The following is a 21,942-nucleotide window of genomic DNA, read 5'->3' on the forward strand; positions in this document are numbered from 1 at the left end:
CACACACAGAGAGAGAGAGAGAGAGAGAGAGAGAGAGAGAGAGAGAGAGAGAGAGAGAGAGAGAGAAGAGAGAGAGAAAGAGAGAGAGAGAGAGAGAGAGACTTTGATGGCAATGAACAGCAACATGCTTTTCATCTGTACTTGGCTTCATTCAAGTATGTATCTGATTTATGCCACTGTATATAAACAGAGAGCAAACCTCACTCTCTTCCAGCTTTGATGAGATTACCTAGTTGGGTAATGAAACAAACAACCAAGCTCAGAGAGCACCAGGGACCCCACAGTCCTCCTCCTCTTCCTCCTCCTTGCAACCCCACACTCTTCTAGCATTGATAAGGTCATCCAGTTGGGTAATGAAACAAACAACCAAGCTCAGAGAGCACCAGGATTCTTTAGTCGTCTATAGAGTAAGCTACAGTAAATGCCCCCCCCATGGCATTCAGAATCTGGAAAAAACTCAGCCTACCTTATTTCCTCCATCTGCTTCTCATTTTCTCCCCCTCATCAACCCAAACCTTTCTATAGGGGGATGTCATATTTCCTATTCATAGGAGATGCCACGGGCATCCTGCTGATGCTGTTCTTCAAACCTTGATCCATCAGGAAATGCTCTGCATAAGCTAACTTTGGCCACAGCTCAGAGCCATGCCAGGAGATGTTTGATCATTGCTGGGGCCACTGGTGAGAAGAAATTAGTGCTGGGCCACAGTGATTCATGGGTCTTAGTGGAGCATGTAATTAAATGGGACCTGTCTCTTTTCCCAGCACTATTGATGGAGGATGCTGCAGCTTTCACAGCTCAACCTTATCCTTCCTTGATGTTTTCCATGTGGCATGTCAGCACCAGACAAGGCCTGTCAAACATCACCTTGAAGCTAAGACATGTACTACGTGCTCATCAATCCAAGTATCTAGCATGTCAGAAAACTCTCTCTAATCTGTCTCTCTGTGGTTGTCATTCATGTTTATGCATTAACTCTTTGCAGGATGCTGCAGAGGTAGGCTAGGAAGAATCTGCGTGCTGAATTTGCTCCTCATCCCTGGAAATCATTTGATTATATGATTATATACCTAGGTCTGATTTATGTTTTGCTTGATGCCTTGCTGTGTGTGAATGCCTCATGGGAGAAATAACAGCCTGGGATGAGGGATATAATGTCATGCCTCTCACTCAATGCCACGCATTGAGTGAAGCCACTTTAAAGTCCCCTTTTTAGTGTATGAACATGGGGAAGCTATCAAAGCTATCAAGTGAATTGAACCTTGTCAATTCTTGCTTGTCATTTTTAGGTCACTTGTCTTTTGGGGAGCTGGCTCACTCAGTGAAGTATCATAGCTGAGGATAATCAAGGTAACATTATCTGATCAATACGTCCTAAATTATGCCTTGTTCGTAAAGATACATGGGTGCAAATGTGTGAACGCGCTCTTGTTGATTAATAAAGACCTCATTCATGCGTGACATACACTCCAGTCCCCACTGTTCCCAAACTGAATTTGCCCTGGGCTCAGGAATAAGGGCAAATTCCAATGGGTGCTACCAAATTTGGATTTGATGCTTCCCCTGAAGTGAGACACACTTGTCTGTTGGAGGTTCATAGTGGCCTCCCCAGGGCTGAACATTTTAGAACTCTGAGGAACACTAGGCTCTGGGAACAATAGTTTATCTTGATCCTAATCATGATCTTGGAGATAAATCCTGAGTAGTTTAGACGTTTTAAAGTATAGAGGAAGTTCTTTATGATGTTCTGAAGAGGTTTTGACTCCTCAGTACTTTCTGGATGTATTGAGCTCATATCTCCAGGCTATCCTTCCCACCATGTTACTATTCTGGCCAAGATTTCTGAGGATTATCTAAACACTTCAGGGAGGGATCAATTTGAAGATGGTGACTAGAGCTGAGGATTGTTCAATGTGGACCTAATTCAACCATTCAGAATATGAAAGATTCCTGGTCACAGGTAGAAGAGCCAGTCATAGCATGTGGCATTGCAACTTATTACTGAACAAAGAGCTGCAATCATACCAGTAGAATCATAGAATCCTAGGGCTGGAGGGAGTCACTGAAGCTGTAGGCGTGAGCTTAAATGGACTCCAGAAGATGGTACAGGACAGGAAGGCCTGGAGGAACATTGTCCATAGGGTCGCGATGGGCCAGACACGACTTCGCAGCTAACAACAACAACAGGGCTGGAAAGGAGAACTTGGAGGTCTTCTAGTCCAACCCCCTGCCCAGGCAGGAGTCTTATACCATCCTGGACAAACAATTGTCCAATCTTTTCTTGAAAGCCTCCAGTGATGGAGCACCCACAAATCCAGGAGGAAAATCTTCCATTGATTAATTGTTCTCACTGTCAAGAATTTCCTCCTTATTTCAGGTAGGATCTCTCTTTCCACCCATTGCTTCTTGTCCTGCCCTTGTGCGCTTTGGAGAGTAAATCAGCCCTTCTTCCTTTAACAGCCCTTTAAATTTTAGAAGATGTTACCATGTCTCCCCCTAAACCTTCTCTCAGATAAAAAAGAGAGAGAGAGAGAGAGAGAGAGACCAAAGTGAACAGAGACCAAACAACACATCTGGAATGACTTACTTCAACTGGGTTTAATTTTGGACCATATATTTAAAGTGCTAATATGTTATCATAAACCCCTCCCCCCCAAATAACATTCCATGCCCTGGCCAACATAGACCTCAGTACCAATAATAAATGTGTTAACCAGGCTTAGGCATTGCTCCCTTGGCTTTGGAGAAAGCAGGTGGATCTATCAAGGTGGGAACGGGGGAACCATCAGCACCATTTGTAGTGATATCCAGCATTTTCTCTCGCAGCTCTTTCAGGCTAGAAGTGATATCACGTTTGGAGGCAACCATGCTCTAAATGTGACATCGACAAGAGTGGTAGTAGCTATGGGTTGTGAGGGAGGGCTGCCATCTTGCTTCGGGATGCTTCATCATCAGGGCTCTTCATAGGCTTGTTTTGTTCAGCTTCTAGGAAATGGCTTGAGGTAGTGTGAACACAGCTTAGTATTTGTGGGTCAATGCTGAAATGGTAACATTAAGCTTTAAGATGGCATAGGGGGAGGGGTTTGGGAGAGGGAAACCCATGTTGAGGTGACATCCAAAGTGCATGGAAATCCGCTGGGATCCAGAGTGCATCAAACAATATTAGCCTTCTCCAACAAAAGGTACAAAAATAAATATCAACTCAGCTTCCACTATAGGGTGTCCCCCAGTGGATTTTCTCCATAGTGTTAGTCGCTCAATCACTAGATTCCTGAATCATGGCTCATAATGGCAGGTTAAAGGACTATCTTTTACCTCAGGGTCTCTATGGGTTATTGGCAGAAGGCTACAGACCAGTATTTCTCAACTTTGACAACTTGAAGAGATATGGACTTCAACCCCCAGAATTCCCCAGCCAGCAAAACTTTGCCGGCTGGAGAATTCTGAGGAGTTGAAGTCCACATCTCTTCAAGTTGCAAAGGTTGATAAACAGTGATCAATAGACAGCTCACATTATCAACAGCAAGGATAGTTTAGCATAGAATATCTGCTTACATAGCCCTACCAATTCCTTGCTTCTTCTGAATTGCCTCAGATTAATCATAGTTTGTGTGACCCATTGTTTTTCAGGAGTTCTTCCATCTCCCCTCCTATTTTAGCTACAATCCTGTTTTGTTTTTTTCTTCTTCCTTTTAATCATGTCCGTTTCTCAGAGACTGCCTGGACAGGTCCCTGAAGTTTCCTTGGCAAGTGGTTGGCCATTGTCTCCTTCCTAGGGCTGAGAGAAAGGGACTGGCTCAAAGTCACCCGGCTGGTTTCATGCTTAAAGCCAGACTAGAACTCATGATCTCCCAGTTCTTAGTCTGATGCTTTCACCCTCTTGCCGAACAGACTCTAAATTCTATTATACACAGGCAAAATGGGAAGGGAAGACAGGAACTCCCATGCCTATAATCATTTGAAATTATACGTAATCATAATCCACTCACAAATCAACTCTCTAAATGTGCAAAATACAATGGACATTCTTTAAAGAAGCAATCAAAACAATTATTTTCAAAGGCCTGATCTAGGTTGGCTTTCATCCTTTGTTAAGAGCAAGGGGTATCTGAAAGTACTGTTCAATGCAGAATATGCATAGCAAAATTTAGAGTTGATCAACTTTTTTTTAGCCTCAAGATCAAAATCACTTCCTTCCTTCCTTCCTTCCTTCCTTCCTTCCTTCCTTCCTTCCTTCCTTCCTTCCTTCCTTCCTTCCTTCCTTCCTTGTTGTCTGAAGGCATCCACCCTCCTCTCCCATGTTCCCATTGCATGATCTCTGGCTTGAATGACTTGTAAGCAGAAACAACAGTAATCAGGGACACCAGAGGGCTTAGATAAGGGAAATGGAGCATGTTTTTGAGCGTGGATATTCACTGGGGCTTTCTTTGAAAACATCTTTGTATCAAGCCCCATCAAATGGAACAAGCGACAAGGAAAATGGAAGAAGGCTCAGATTTCCACAGATGAATGGGATGGTTGAAACCTCCAGGCCCCTGTGCTCAAAGGAACATCTTCATGGATTGGCCAATGTTGCATTCAGAAGGAATGACAAGGTTCGGAGTTTCCAATGGGGAGGCGAGCAAATACTGGGCTAACTTGACGTTTCACTATAGTGCAAATTGCATTACTGGGAAGCAAATAATGAACTCATGGGGAAAAAACAAACAAACTGGCATTTTCCGCTAGGGAAGCGTGGTGGCACAGATACAAAGATGCACAAGGTCAATTATTAGATAGGACAGGAATTAAAAAGGGGATAAAATAAAGGATGGCTTCATAAAAAAGATTACAAAAAGGGACTACCAAACAAGGCAGTGACATGCTGGGTGGTCCAAATCCTGTGCTTGCAAGTATTCCCATTGGGTTCCATGGGGTTCGTGCCCTAGCAGATAGGTTCAGACCATAGACTTAATCTAACAGTGAAAAATACCAATGCACCAATACTTTTCAACAACAACAAAAATGGGGAGAGGGGGCAAAAAAGAGAGAGGAGGGTGTCTGTCACGATGTTCACTCACACTCGGAGACACATACACACGCTGATCAAATTCTTACTGACTGCAAAGGGTTAAGGAAGGGACCCAGGTTTTGGTGGACCATGAATGTTGAAGACATGTAAAGTTTCCCCTTCTTCTGCTTAGTTGTGCCTGTGGTTCGTTGTGTCTGTGGTTTGTTGGGGGCACCTGGGAGGAGCGCTGGAACCTGGCGGTAGATGGCAGGGATGTGGGGGAAGCACTGGACAAGTAGACATCTTCTTGGAAGTAAGACAGGGACTACAGGCTGAAGATACTTTTTGGCAGGTGCTGGTCATGGTGGGAAGAAGGAGGGGTTAGATCCTCACCTGCGTCTGGTATCTCTAAGTGACACTTGTTGAAGTTCTGTAGGGAAGAAGGAGCAGAGATTTGAATTGAGTTAGAGGGTTGTTGCAAGCTCGTTTCAGACAGGGAAAGAGGCCACAGTATGAGAGTAGCCTTCCTATCATGTGAAAGCCACGGGATGGAGGTGTCTTCTCCCCAAACTGTCCAATCTTGGCAACTTTAAGACCTGTGGACTTCGACTCCCAGAATTCCCCAGCCAGTTGAAATCCACAGGTCTTAAAATTGCAAGGATTGCTCACCTCTGCTATACTGTAAAACATGACAGATATGCACAAGTAGACTTACAACCATTCTTTTAGCAACCCTTTGAAGTTACAACGGCCCTGAACATAGTGGCTTTTGACCACTGCTCACACTTGTGAACGTTGCGGCTTCCCCACGGTCACAGGAACCAAATTTGAGTACTTGGCAACCCCGCGTGTACTGTATTTACGACAGTGCAGTATATTGTTTTCCCTTCTCTGAATTAAGGCATCAAATAGATGTGTTCCGCCTGTGGAAGGCAACTGTTTTTTTGTGTGGTTTTTTAAAAAAGGAAAAAAATCTCCTAAAATACAGGTAGTCCAAAACTTACAGCAGCTTATTTAGTGACCTACCCTTAGGAGTAAGGAAGAAGTTACTCACCTCCAACTGAAATGCTTAAGTGCTTGAATATTCACGGTGCTGCAGTGTAAGACCTAAAGACAATTTGCTACGCAGGTCATTGATCCTAGACAACTTAAGGCTCCTCGGTGGCACCAGAGTGGCAGTGAACCTTTGCTCTCCCAAATGAGGGCACACTTCATGTTTTCAATCTAGATAATTTTATAACCTCTCCTTTATTAACAAGTCTCTCTTTTTTTTCCACCTTTGCAAATGACTCTTCAGATCTGTCAAGTAATTTGAAGGCGGGAGCTGACTTGGCAAGGGATAATTTAGCAGACAATTCCAGAAGTCACCTGGATACTATTCAGAACTCAGAAGGAATGTATTAGACCAAGGGTCTCCAACCTCTAGTCCGTGAACTGGTACCAGGCCGTGGCATGCCAGCATTGAATTATAATTATGAATTACAATGCAGCAAGGAGGAATGGATCCACACACCACACAAAACCACGAAGGAACCCAATCAAAAGTTAATATTAACCAATTTTAGCATATTGTGCCAAGGTGGCTGCTTAACCTGAACCGGTTAACCTTGTTGGCTGAACATCACACCTATCACTGTATTCTGAATGCTGTAGAAGTTTCCCGCAAAGGCTTTGCCTGCCATTAAAATCTTCAATTCTCTTTTCCTTGGTGGGGAAACCTGGAGGAACAGCGAAAAGAATAGAAAACCCACGGAGAACTGCCTACATGCATTGCCCAGTTCCAAACTAAATGTTTTATGATGATTTTTTTTGAGGAGGGTGATTTAAAAAAATGCAACACAAAATCCACCCTCTGAGAAATCAAATGTCATTCTTGATTTATCAATGGTCATGCTAAGACAAGCGAATGCAGGAACTCGTTGGGGCATTTGAGAGAGAGAGAGAGAGAGAGAGAAGAGAAGAGAAGAGAAGAGAAGAGAAGAGAAGAGAAGAGAAGAGAAGAGAAGAGAAGAGAAGAGAAGAGAAGAGAAGAGAAGAGAAGAGAAGAGAAGAATAAAGGAGGTTAGGGGGTGAGGTTGTGGGGGGGTGCAAACTGGATCTCTCAATTGCTTATCAGGAGACAATTTTGGCAGAAAGGTTACAAATGAAAAGTGGAGAGGTTTCTCTGTATAACGAGTGTGAATTGCTATTCCTTTCCCTGCACCAGCAGTAAATACATGAAAAAAACTAAATACATTTCCTCAGTTTACAACTATAATTCAACCTGGAATTACAGTCATAAGTTATTGCAGTCATAAGTCGGACCACCACATGACCAGATTCAAAGTTATCACCTTTTTTTTTAACATAGCAACAGCACTTAGATTTATAAACCACTTATGTACTTTACAGCCCCTCTCTAAGCGGTTTTCAGAGTCAGCCTATGGCCCCCAACAGTCTGGGTCCTCATTTTACCCACCTCGGAAGGAGGGAAGGCTGACTCAGCCTTGTGCCCTGTCAAGATCAAATTCCAGACTGTAGGCAGAGTTTGCCTGCAGTATGGCATTCCTACCACAGCACCGCCATGGCTCTAACATGGTTGTTAAGCGAATACTGTGGTCATTAAGTCAATCCATTTTTTTCCTGGTGAGCAGAAATTAACCACAAATTAAACAATAGAAACTGGCAAAACCCATCACAAATTGTAGTCATGAGAAATGGTGGTTAGTAAGTTGTTTGATGTGCAGAGGGTTAATTTCTCATGCTGAGCTTGCTATCTGTAGATGTCTTCTACTCAGGCTTAGGTGTGACGAAGCTTTGAGACCCTGCTACTGTGATCCATATGGACAGGATTTGCTATTCAATGTCCTTAGAAGAATGAAGCCGATAGGGCACGCTGGACATCAGTCATGGGCAATCCAGATGAATTAGAAACCAGGACGATCCTTTCCTTTAGTCTGCTCCTAAAACTTGCATTTGAAATTTGCAAGCTTGGGGACTTAAAATTCAATCTCTGAATGCTGTGAAACCTTCTTCTCACAGGTAGCAAAACAGTTGTAGAGTCTTAGCTGTACATCTTAAATTTGCAAGGAGGGGCGGGGTTTGATTTAATTGTGTTTGAATGCATCCTAACATTAACCAAGAAATGTTATTTTATAAAGAGAAAAAAAAACCTGCCTGGGTCAGAATGCCCAGCATTGCTATATTTTTGTATTGATTTCACCCCAAAAGGCAATGGTGTCTACAAATAACCTGGCTCTATTTTATCTCTTCTACAATCTGCTGCATCGCTTATTTGGGCTGACATAAGACAGGAGAACTGTACATCTAATGCAAAGTCCTTTCCATTCAGCATCCGTGTTTTAAAAACTTTAAATCAGATTTTGAGAGTTTCTGAAAGAATTCTACAGAAAGAACAGAGGGAGAAAGTGGTCTCGCCTGCCATTTGCAACCAGCCCAAACCCATCAGTTCATACTTGCTCATAAATATCTCCTGCAACAGAAACTATGCTGGCTTCCAGGTCACTATTTCAGAGATCCCCGCAAATAGGTGATGTCCAGAAGAGCTGAGCACCGACCATCTTATTATCTGTAGAACCACCAATTGAAGGGGAAGGGCTTTGTCTAGAGGAAGTCAAGAGACATTCCAGCTTACAATCCTTTTGGGGGAAGGGACAAATCCTTAGGTCTATATCTGCCATTTGCCAAGGGGAGACAGTCAGTATGGCAAGATTCTTGTAATATAGGTTGTTGACAATAAAATACAGTCATGCCTCGGTACTTGACTGCTTTAAAACTCATCCAATCTAGTACTTGACCCAGTCTGATGTGAAAATTTTGTCCTTGTCCTCATTGTTTGTTTGATACTCGACCCACAAGCCAGAACCTGTCAGTGTTGGTTGCCTCATGACTCACTACCCTTTCTGAATGGGTCACATGTTAAGTCACATGGTTTGTTTGGTGCTCGTCACGCCTCCCAAAACCAATTAACAATGAGTACGGAGGTACCACTGTATCTACTTGGGTTTATACAGCACAAGTGGTTCTGGTTGCTTGTGCCTGATGTAGCTTCAACCCATAGTCTCTGCTGCCTGAGGAATACAGGAGTTGAAAACAAATACTGTGGTTCTACAGAGTCTCAAGTGGAGGAAATAAACATCAAGGTAAAACAGAGGCAGAAGAGAAAAGGAAAAGATATTTCTTTGGAAGTGCAAGAGACCTGACCTTCTCTTTAACTTCGACCATCACTAATTAGCCATCACAAGATAAGTGCAAAACCAAGTGTCTCTGACCATTCCAGGTCTCTGCTCCAGATTGTGCTCCAGGTTGCAAACACTGGATGGGGAGTGCTTAGAACTGGTCCCAGTCTCTTGCCATCTGTCTTTTTCCACTTTCACTGGAGGGGACCTCAGCTCATGTTCAAGAGGTGGAGACAAAAAGGAGGAAAAAGAGAGAGAGGCTGTGGCCTTTCCAGGGCCCTTCTGAAGTTCCAATAGTTTCATTTACCAGCTAACAAAGTCTGAACTTAAATTACAGGTAATGAGCTAATTAAATTTAACTGGCACCAATGTCTCTTTTCCCCCTCATTTTCTTCTCTTATGATCTTTGTCTCATGTAAAGGCTCAATTATCTCTTTTCTATTAGTATTTCAAATGGGATGTCAAAAGGGTGTTCTTAACGGATTGGTGGGTTTCAGTTAAAAAGGTCTTCTTATATTAGGTGGTTAGATTCCTGAAAAGCTCTGCTGTCATGTTTGCTCCCTTTGACACAAACCCTACGCTCCCGAAACTCCAAAATTCTTTGCAGAATTCTCTTCCCCGTTGCATGGATAGAACAGGGGTGGGCAATTATGGCCCCTTTATGACCTGTAGACTTCAACTCCCAGAATTCCTGAGCTACCCATGCTGGCTCAGGAATTCTGGGAGTTGAAGTCCACAGGTACTAAAGGGGCCATAGTTCTCTACCAGTAACTTAGAAGGAAAAAAAAAACTCTCAGAAAGAGAGTTAATGACCAGATGACTGCAAGGAATCTAAATCCTTCCATTCTCCACCATTCAGTCAGAACTGAAGAAGCTTCTTGGATGAGAAGCAAAATGTCTTCTAGCAAAAGAAGAAAGCCCAGTTGCCTGTTGGAAAGAAAGTACCTTTGGGACAGAAAAACTCTTTACTCACTTGGTAAAGACACAGGAATCCTGCTAAATGGCAAGAAAGAGACGGAACACTGGACAAATTGGTCTACTAAGAAATTTCAACATCAACAAAAATGCCAAGCATTAAAGCTAATTAAGGCTTAATAATACTTAATACTATTAATACGGTGAAACTAGCCTCTCCTTACTGAGAAGTGTCTAACAATTGCAGTTGTAGTGTTGGAGTTGAGGTGTGGTTCTTGGAATTTAGAACTACTCAGCTTACCACCATTCGTTCAGGAAGGGACGGCAATCGCAATGGCATTGGAAAAAGTGAGTTACAATCAGTCCTCAAACTTACAACTGTTGCAGCATCCCCGTGGTCATGTGATCAAATTCGGGTGCTTGACAAACTCATAGGCATTTATGACAGTTGCAGCATTCCAGGATTATGGGGATCACTGTTTGTGATCTTCCCAGCCAATGTCCAACAAATACAATCAATGGGGGAACCTGGATTTGCTTAACAACTGAATGATTCATTTAACAAATGCAGTGGTTCGCTTAACAACCGTGGCATAAGAGGTCATAAAATCAGGCACCACCCACTTAAGAGCTGCTTCCCTTAGCAATGGAAATTCCGGTCTGAACTGTGCTCATACCTCAAAGGCTGCCTGTATATTGAGGAGTGGTGTATGATTGGTTACCAGGGCAGGTCACCTGATTTCTAGCCCAAGAGAATTCTGGGTTATGGAGTTCTCTGTCTGGATCGATTTGCACGTAGATGAACAGAAGACCACCACTGAATCTCACCCTTAAGTCATTCTACAACAAAAGCTCATTTTAACTAAAGTCACACTAAAGAAGTGGTCAGCAAAGCACAGGTAATCCTCGACTTACAACAGTCCACTAAGTGACCATTCAAAGTTACAATGGCACTGGAAAATGTGGCTTATGACCGTTTTTTCACACCTATAACCGTTGCAGCATCCCCATGGTCACGTCATCAAAATTCAGAATGCTTGGCCAATGGTTCCTATTTATTCACTGTGTCCCAATGTCACGGGATCCCCCTTTCCGACCTTCTGACAAGCAAAGTCCGTGGGCAAGCCAGATTCACTTAACAACCGGGTTACTAACTTATCAACTGCAGGGTTTCCCTTAACAACCGTGGCAAAAAAGGTCGTAAAATGGGGACAAAACTCACTTTTAAAATGTCTCCCTTAACGACAGAAATTTTAGGCTCAATTGTGATCATAAACTGAGGACCTGTACCTTCTTCAGCCATTCTCATCTTCTCTGGGCATCTACCAAGCTCTCGGTGACTAAAGTCTCTACAATTCACAAGGCTGGAAACCCTCCAGGCAAAGACAGGGGGAGAAATATGTCAAGTTTCTGCAAAATTGTGTCTCCGCTTAGAAATCTTGCTGCAACCAGATTAAATTTTCAAAGTGTCGTCTGACAGGCTTTATTTCAGAGAAGCTGGGAGGTTTCTGAAATGTGGATTTTGTAGGATTAGCATCCTTTCACGGATAATAAAAATCATCCCGCTCGGTTGATGAAGATGATGATAAACAACTGCAATCGTTTTTTTAAAAATAAGACCTCCCAAGGTAGATTAAGGAGGCCCTATCAACTTTGCGAAGGGCAAATTCCCAACAGAGGAAAAAGAAGTGCAGCGTAAGGGAGAAAGGACGAGAAGATGGAGGGATGAGGAGGGATGAGGCCCACTCCCCATTTGTAGATGTGGTTCATCGCACTTAGGGAGATGGGAACCATGCTAGTTGACATGAAGAAAAGAAAGGCTTGGGCGTGGAGAACCCCAAGAGGCTCCTCCTGGATAGCAAGACGGGTGAGCTAACCTCCATTGTTGGTCTTCACAAAGTCCCCACTGCCATTTGCTGGCTGGGGAATTCTGGAAGTTGGAATCCACCCATCTGAAAGCTGCCAAGGTTTTACTTTACTGTCCAAAGAAACTCTCCTGTCCTCTTTGTTTATCACCTTCTCCACCGTATAAAGGAATGCAAGTTGCTACCTGCATAAAGCAGAAAGTAAACCTGGAGTCTGCCCTTGCTTGCTTTGTGCAGACAATTCAAAGGAGAAGGAACTATCACATTACTAGGACCATCCGCATCGCTGGCAGGAAAAAGAAGGGAAAGATGGAGGAGACATCTCAGAGACAAGAAGAACATTGGCCCAAGTTGCACTGTGGGGAAGGGAATAGATGTTTTACATACCTTGAGGACAGCACCTGAAGGGAGAAAGGCTGAAAATGTCGTGCGCTAGCATACATTAGCCTGGATGGTTGCGTACTCGACCAAATCTCCACCCACAGGAACGGAGGTTCTGTGACTAGGGGATGACGTTGTCAAAATGGAAGTGTCCAGCTCTGCGTATTGGACACTGGAATCCTTGTCGTTGCCTGCAGTCTGAAGATGAAAGAGCATGATGGACAGACAGGAAGGAGGGCAGAAGGGAAGAATGTGTGGAGAAGGAGTGAAGGTGTGAAGAGACACGGAGGTGGAAAGATGTAGCCACATGAGACACCAGGGGATCATGCCAGAGAGAAGGAGGAAAGGAAGACAGGAGAAGAAGACAGTCAAATGGGGGACTCAAGGTAGAAAAGGCAAGAAAGAGATCGGAACAAGTTTAAAAGGAACATTGCTCTGAAGATCTGAACCTCTGAAAAGCATGATTAATGAGTCAGTATCCTTCTCATGGGCAAATGGATGTTTAGGATGTTGTTTTGGATTGCTTTTCTGTCTGCCGGGAAGCATTCATACGACGTTCAGCAGCCAAATGCTTTCTCAACTGGGATGCTTATTTCCAAGTCATCCAAGAGGGAACCACAAAAGCTTGATCGATCCATACCTATGACAAAATCAAGGAGGGAATCGTAGCAAGACAGCATAAAAGAAGGAACTTGGGAGATTTCAGCCCAACAGGCTATCCAGAAAACACCCAGTTAGGAAAGAGTAGGGTAAAGGTTTCCTGACCAATCATATCTGACTCTAGGGCACGGTGCTAATCTGTTTCTTGGCCGAGGGAGCCAGTGTTGTCCAAAGACTCTTCTGGGGTCGTGGCCACTATGGCTATATGCCAAAGATGCACCAAAGTGGTACCCGAATGGTACCTATTTATCTACTCATATTTTCATGCTTTCGAACTGCTAGGTGGGCAGGAGCTGGGGCAAGAAACGGGAGCTCACCCCATCACGCAGCACTCAGGTCTCGAACCTGGGTTGCCAGCTTTCCAGCTGACCAGCTCAGTGGCTTTAACCACAGAGCCATCACGCCCCCCCACCCCAAATAGGGAAGAGCATAACACTGCAAACACAGCATCATCTGAGATCAGGATGGATGAAGAAAGAGGCTTTCATATAGTAGCTGTCTACCAGATGTTTCATATGGACCAGGAAAAGAACTTTAGTCTGCATGTCCAGTGGTGGGATTCAAATAGGTGAACAACCGGTTCTCTGTGTGGATGCCACTTCCAGAAGTCCATTCTGGGCCTGGGCAACAAAAAAATTAGCTACCGGTTCTGCCGAAGTGGTGCAAACCAGCTGAATCCCACCACTGTGCATCTCCCCACACAAAACTTTCTTTTCTCCAACAAAAAATAGGTCTAGGTGACATCAGTGTAGCTCCACTCTCTCTCTCTAAAAAAAAAGTACCTTCTAATTATGATTAAACCTTCTGCCTGCTTCCCTGGATCCTTCCAGATCTTTTGGCCGGCCGAGATTATTTTGAAGGAGCTCCAGTACAGAACCTTCCCTTCCTTTCAAATGGTTTGCAGCAACTACCCAGCTGCGGGGAAGCCATTCAAAGAGATTTTGTGGCTTTGGAACAAGCACTTTGAAGCCCGTTGCTAGGTGGACTGATTTGGCCAGTAATTGCCTGCCTCCAAGTCCCACATCCGAGGCCTGATTCCCTGTTACATGCCAAGGCTGAGTGCTTTTCTTCCATGGCTTGATGAGCAGGGAAATGGCATGAGATTCAGCTGAAACTGTGTCACCATATATATATTTTTGTCCTGATGCTTGACTGGCAGAAAAGTAATGAGAATTTCTCTCCCCCAGCTCCTGTTCTAGCACTGCTTCCAAATGATATGGGTGATACGGCCCAGTTTGACCATAGATCAAAGGCAGGGTAGAAATTCATCAGGTAAAGGTCCAAGTAACACAGTGGCTCAGTGGGTTAGGATGCTGAGCTTGTTGATCAGAAGGTCAGCAGTTTGGCGGGTCAAATCCCGAGTGCCGTGTAGCAGAGTGAGCACCTGTTACTCGTCCCAGCTTCTGCCAACCTAGCAGTTCGAAAGCATGTAAAAATGCAAGTAGAAAAATAGGGACCACTCTGGTGGGAAGGTAACAGCGCTCCGTGCGCCTTTGGCATCTAGTCATGCCGGCCACATGACCATGGAGACGTCCTCGGACAAGCGCTGGCTCTTCGGCTTTGAAACGGAGATGAGCACTGGCCCCTAGAGTCGGAAATGACTAGCACGCATGTGCGGGGGAACCTTTACCTTTACCTTTTTAACTGAGAAGAGCAGAGTGGTCAAAACTGCCTGGAACAACATGTAAAGGAATCTGAGGTTGAAGCCACAGAATTGTAGAATCGTAGGGTGGAAGGGGCCTTGGAGGTCTTCTAGTCCAACCCTTTGCCCAAGGCAGAAGACCTTATACCATGCCGAATTAATGGTTGTCCAATCTTTTCTTGAAAACTTCCAGGGATGGAGTACCCACAACTCTGGGAGAACAAATTAACCAATAACTTGCCTTTGGAAGTTGTGGGTGCTCCATCACTGAAGGCTTTCAAAGGGAGACTGGGCAAGTATTTGTCCAAAATTATATAAGGTCTCCTGCTCCTGCTCCAACTCTATTATTCTGTGTTCTAAATCAACCCCCTCTTCCTTGTGACAGCCCTTCATCTATTGGAAGAGGCTATCGTGTCACCCTTAAGCCTTCTCTTTGTTAGGCTAAGTGCTGTAAATAAATAAATATCCTTGATATTTCCCATTAGTGTTTTTTTTAAAAAATCTTTGAACAGAGAGGCTTCACTTCCTGGCTAATGGTTGTTAGCAAACCTATTTGTCTCCAAGACCACCTTTAAGCCATCCAACTATTGGTCATCACAACCCATACTCAGCTGAGGTGGGGGGAAAATAAATGCATGAAGAAAGAGACAGAAACCGTGGGAAAGTCCTCAGTGAAGGTCCGCCCTGAATTCTCTCTATGTTTTTGTCCAAGGGGGAAAAAATGAATCATGATCTTGCAAAGAAGAGTATTTAAACCATCTCCTCTTCCCCTTTCTCTTTTATTGCGAGGATGCATATCTTTCTGGACCTTGTCTGCAATTCTTGTTCCTCCAATATTTTGTTTTTGTTTTTAAAAAAACTACACTGCTATCCTGTCTTGCAGCGCAGCTGATTTAAATCTGGACCTCTCAAGTTATCTGCATTACATTTTCAGAGTGAAAATGCTGGCAGCTTATGGAAATGTCACCACTAGGGAACGAGAACTGGGAGGGAGGGGGGGTGTTTGAGTTACACTGGAAGTGGGGGGAGGAGGAGGCGTGGGAAAGGAGAGGATTACAGAAGCCTAAATGTCACATTCTCTTGGGGAATCCAATGCTGATTCCTTTGGCAGATCTCTTGTTGGTCTGCGCACAAAGCTGTGCAAACCGTAAAACCCTTGTAGGGCAAGGCAGAGGAGAGAATGGTGTATCCAGTTCTCAAACTCACATGACAGCAATGCAGAGAAAGGAGTGGTGGGCTTTGACTGTTGCTCAGGCCCCCATTGTTCAGCCCCCACCTACCTGGGTAGGGAAAGAAGATTTATGCCAGGGGGTAGATCTGCTCTTACTGAGGACTCTCATGCAACGGTTAAGGCAAAATGATCAGGAGTGCGCAGAGCATAAGAAGGAGAGAGAGAAGGGAAATTAGTGAAGACTTCATTTTAGTTTCCTTGGAAATGGAGAACAGCCTCAGGGGGTGGGTGGCTGGGTGTGATAAAAAAAAATCAAGATGAAGCCACAATAGGCTGATCAAATCTTGCCCATGCATGTGACACCTGTAGAGAATTTGATCACACACTTGTGGCTCCAGTCTTGACTTGGTAGACTAGGCACCAATGGAGGTCGGACAATTATTATTTATTACATTTTTTTAAAAAAAAACTGCCTTTAATGTTTTATATATAAATACCCTAAGGTGGTGAACATAACTAATATTCCTTTCTCCTTTTATTGTCCTCACTACAACAACCCTGTAAGATGGGTGGGGTTGAGAGAGAGGGACTGGCCCAAAGTCACCCAGTGGCTTTCATACTTAAGGCAGGAGTAGAACTCACAGCCACCTGATGATTGACCCAAAGTCACCCAGCTGGCTTTCCTGCTTAAGATGGTACTAGAACTCACAGTCTCCTGGTTTCTAGCCAGGGGCCTTACTCACTAGACCCATTCTCATGGGTGGCTGCAAAAGCATAGTTGCATGATCAACTATTGCAAAACTGTGGGTATTCACACATACAGACAGAACACAAACATTCTTCCATCCGGGATTACCTTTCCAAAATAGGCACTCCCCATGGTGTCTAGAAGGCACCTCGTTGGAGAAAGACTAATTAAGAGTTGTCATTACCTTTTCTTTTCCAGAATGAACTGGGAAATAGGACCGAGCCAACCTCAGACTTGGAACAGACGAAGTAGTCTTACTCCAAGTTAGTCTTGAAGTAAGAAACACTCTTTTCTCAACCTGCCTCTTCTATATTCATCCTTGCCGTGAGGAAGGAGCTCACATCTCGGCCTCTGCTAGAAACAGAGTAGCTTCTGTGGACTTATGTGCCAAGCTCCCCGCTGCTGTTTCAGCCTCAGTATCATCTCCTTGCCTGGGGCCCAGAGGCATCCCAATCAAAAGCATCGGTCTAAACCCAGCTGAGAGCCCAGAATCACTTTGGGGAAATCATCGACAGAGTCCAGCTGAAGTTTCTGAAGCTCTTTCAGATGTTCATAAAAGATTAGCTGCAAAGTACTTATGCGGGTGACATTTTTCTCAAATCCACAAAGAGCTGATCAGACATTCAGGTGCACGAAGGGATTCTGGATGGAAAGATAAAGTTTTTGGAGGAACAGACCAATCTCATTGTCAGAACCAAACTACACCCATCGCTTTTCTAATTTCTTCGGACTTGAAGTTACCAAGTTTTTATTCACCTGGCCTTGTGGCAGTGGCTTATCCGGAAATGGGTCCCTGCCTACTTCCAAGCTAATGGTCTAGAGAGAACGAATACTGAGGTGGATGGACTTCAAGACTAAACTTGTCCTTACCAACTTGTCAGGGTTAGGAGTAGACTCAGTAGCTGCCATGTCATAATAGGGGGGCTGGGATGATGTCTTCTGGGCCTCTTCCTCTTGTTCCTTCATGTTATCCAGGTGCACAACCTGTAGTTGAGGCAGTAGGGAAGGTTCAAGACAGCAGGCCCAGCCCAGGTGAAAAACTATTTCCAAGGTGGATTGGATGGTGAGACCATCACACTATAGAGCCATGTTTCTCAGAGGGATTTAGGTCATTGCATTTACTGAGAGATGAGAATATTTGGAGCTTAGGGTTGAACAGCTGAGCTTGGATGTTGTCTTGCAGACATTTTATTACCAAACTAGATAACATCAGCAGTGCTAGAAGAGAGCGGGGTTTGCAGGGAAAAGGAGGAGGGGGAGGAGGGGGAAGAGGAGGAGGAGGAAGAACTATGGGGTCCTGGTGCTTTCTGAGCTTGGTTGTTTCCTTGAAGATGTTTCATTACCAAACTAGGTAATACCATCAGTCATTCCCTTTAGGAATCTCAATACTGTAGAGATTTAGCTACCACCTTAGCCACCACCTATCCTTAATAGGAAAGTCTGAGAACTTTAGGGACTCCAGATGACCAGTGTGAGATAAGAAAGCTGACTCTGGACTCATCTTTATGGAAAATGAGAAATTATTCCAGGAATTAGGATCAAATACAACTCCATGCTAGAACCCATGCTTTGCATGCATGCAGCCCCAAATTCAGTTCTTTGCAATTAAAAAGAGAACTGCAGTTAACCAGAGAAGTTAATATTGATTTAACGAGACAAATAATCCAACTTGGTATCCCCATAAATCCATAAGTCACAGAAATAATGGAGAAGCGGAGAACTAAATATTGGAGAAAATGGAGACTGTTCATTTCAAATGCCCATCCTACTTTCCTCTTATCTATTCTTCTATACTTAGCTGACACCACTGTGAAATAATGAGAGAAGCATTTCATTCTTGTAATTCCTTTATTCTGGGTGGCCTCTGAAACCAGCTAATTGATATCCAGATTTTTGGCACTCGTTTCAGAAGCACTGAGATGCTTCTGGGTTGGAAGGATTAGCCCGTGATATACCGTTGCCCGAGGGATGCTCAGTTGGGAACCCCTTTCATGTCCCTGGCAGGAGCAGGAGGGAAGGACAGGAGCTCAACCCTGCTCCGGGGCAGCACTTTGGCCTCGAATGTAGGCTTGCTAACCTCCAACCCAGTGTCCTCACCATGGGATCAACCACATGGTTAATATCCAGATGTGGAGACTCACTCTAGAAATGGCTACTGTTCTGAATTCAAGAGGCATGCTGGGAAATAAACTTTTGGATACCCAATCCAAACATTCTGGATAAAATCAATAAATAGGTAGGAAATTCTACGAATGGCAGAAGATACCTGGATATTCTCTGCAGTCAGTTGGCTTTTCACTTCTTGGTTCTGGCTGAGGGGCAGAGAAGCAGGTTTCTGGGAAGAAGGGAGGTCTATCCTGTAGGAAGGAAAATGGCCAGTTGGACAGACAATGCTTATTTATTTATTCATTCACTTATTTATGAAATCTACATGCTGCCCATCTCACTGTGAAGAGACTCTGGGTGGCTTACAACAACATTAAAACATTGTATGAGATGATAAGAACATTAGAAACATTCAACAATAAGAATTATAAAAAAATTAAGCAAAAGTTAGATGAAAAGGGATCAATGCATATATGGGTTAGAGGTGGGATCTTCTCCTAATCTACTTCCTACCTCCAACATGGGACACCTCCCATTGGGGCCCCAGGTCAATTGGCAGAGCCAGATTTTGAGGGCCTCTTGGAAGGCCAAGAAGGTGGGGCAAGATCTCATCTTGAGAGGCACCATGTTAGAGATGTCAGGGGCCACAACAGAAGAGGCTCTTCTCATGGAGTACAGGAGAAGTTCTGAAGTTCTTTGGCCAACAGGGTCATCAGCATAACTCTTATGCTGGAGCAAGTGAGGTGGACCAGTCCCATTGGGGTGATGCAGTTCCTCAGATAGCCTTGACTCAGGCCATAAAGGGCTTTAGAAGTTATAACCAACACCTTGAATTTGCTGGTTAATAGGACTCAAACCACTCTGATCAACTAACTTTGATATCCGAGAAAGGCTTTAGCTAAATCAATACCATTTCAGTCTTACAAGACTATAAAATCTGGTGAGATTTCAGCAATTTAGTTCAAGTTCTCCATATATTGCCAAAATTTCGCAGGCTCTTGCCTAAGCAAGTTGAGATCCCTTTATTCCACAGCAGGTGGAATCCTGGCTGCAAGCCAAAATATCTTTTGCCCAAGTTAATTTTGAACAAAAGCGTTTTCGCACTTACCCAGTGCACAAATCACAGTTTGAGCCGTTATGTATGGCCAACAGGAAATGAACCACTGCCAGGAAATGGGATTTCAGTTTGATTGCTTGACTTTTCTTTTCTAACCTAGTAATTTTTTTCCAAATGAGAGAGAAAAAAAATCTCCCCATTTTTTATGAATTGTTATTTCTGAAGACATTATAGTGAAAATGGCTCAGAAGGACCCATGCAATTCTGGTAGAAATGGACATAAACTGACAGAGTAATGAACAACAGAGAGAGGGAGGGAGGGAGAGAGAAAGAGAAGGGGAGAGAGGGAGAGAAGGGGAGAGAGGGGGAAAGAGAGAAACACATTTCAGGAACAAGGATGTTCAGCTCTTCAGTTTGCTAACAAGTCTCTGAAGAGCCAAGGCAGATAGAAATGTAAGCTGAAGTGCACCTCCCTATAACATTATGGGTGGATCCTCCTGTATGAAGAAGCAGTGTGAACTGTGTTCACCAAGTTGCATCTTCAGCACCATGGACAACTCTCTTCCACTCAGCATTACTGCTGTGTTCAGGATTCATTCCCCCAAAAGTATTTTGGAGCATATAGGGCAGGGGTGTCAAACTCAATTTCATTGAGGGCCGCATCAGCATCGCGGTTGCCCTCAAGGGGCCGGGTGGGTATGGCCAGGGTGGGCGTGGCCTACTGGGTGGGTGTGGCTAGAGTGGGTGTGGCCTACTGGGTGGGCATGGTCAGCTCTACATCGTTCGCATCAAGGGTGCCTATGGGAGCCCGGGCAGGAGTGGGACAGATCTGAGGGTCTCTGGCAGAAGGAGGGTCTCTGGACCAGGGCCAAGGCAGTGGGGGCCGGTCCCTCACTGTTTCCAGGATGGCTTCGCGGGCCGCATGAAACCACTTTGCGGGCCTTGTGTTTGACATGTCTGATATAGGGTTTTGAATAGAGTCCCTATATGCAACTTTTTAAAACACCCACATCTTTTTCCCCAGGAACACATTGAAATTTCAGAGGACAGCTGCATGCAATCTGAAAAAAAAATGAAGTGGCTGCTTTAAAGAATACTTGGAGGTGATGCTGGCACTCCTCTGTGTTCCGATGTATCTCGTTCAAATTGTTTCTCAATTGCTGCAGTTTCTGAATTGTTCCTGTTCAGTACACCTCGAATGCCAAAGTCCTTCATTCCCATAAATTCCCATGCAGAAGTAATCTTAGCTATTGTTATCTATCATTTCATATATTCTTAAAGAATGATCGCCGAAATAGGTTTAACATGGAGGTGTGGATACTCACAGGTCATTTTCAGTGTCTGACCGATTCTTCTTCTGTCTTCTGTAGATGATGAAGACTGTAACAGCCCCACCAATAATGAAAAGAGCAGCAATCACAGCACCCAGGATTCCCAAAACACCACCTAGACCCCTCTGGGGCAACGGCTTATCTGTAACAACAAAGAAGAAGATGAACAAATGAATGATTATGGTGACTAGCAATAATTATCCTTCTTTTAATCATGTAATTTCATTGCTTATCTTCTCCTTTTAAGTATTCTACAGGTACTAAGAGGAATAGAACAATCTAGCTTTAACTTTTCATTGATGTACGTGTTGCAATCTACCAAGGGAAGGAAGGAAGGAAGGAAGGAAGGAAGGAAGGAAGGAAGGAAGGAAGGAAGGAAGGAAGGAAGGAAGGAAGGAAGGAAGGAAGGAAATATTGTTTGTCCAACTCTGCATATGAGGCTATTATTATACCAATTTTGGTTTTTGATACGCAGTTTAAGAACAGGTTGTGGAAGATAACATGCTGATTCTAGCTGCATAATCATGGCTGGTTATGGGTCTAGATCTGGGATGAGAAGCGAAATGTCTTTGAGAAAAAAAATAACCAAGAAAGTCCAATTGCCTTTTGAAAAAGCACCTTAAGGACAACCATGACCTGGATGAATAAGAATGTCCATAATCCTTCTTTGGCTTTTTAAGGTGTTGACATTTCCCTCTGTGATCTCAAGAGTTTTGCACCCCGGTCAGATGCTGCTCCTCAATCCTCTTTTCCCCAATCCTGCCACCTGTACATCTTCATCTCGCCAGACTGTCATCGTTGCTGTAGTTGCAGACTTGTTTTATGTTTCTGGCCCTGCAAGACTCTTTTGTCTTTCCTACAAAATAGAGCTGCCTGCCCGGTGATGGACGGGGCCAT

Source organism: Vipera berus (genome assembly GCF_964194415.1).
Source record: "Vipera berus genome assembly, chromosome: 8".
NCBI lineage: Eukaryota > Metazoa > Chordata > Lepidosauria > Squamata > Viperidae > Vipera > Vipera berus.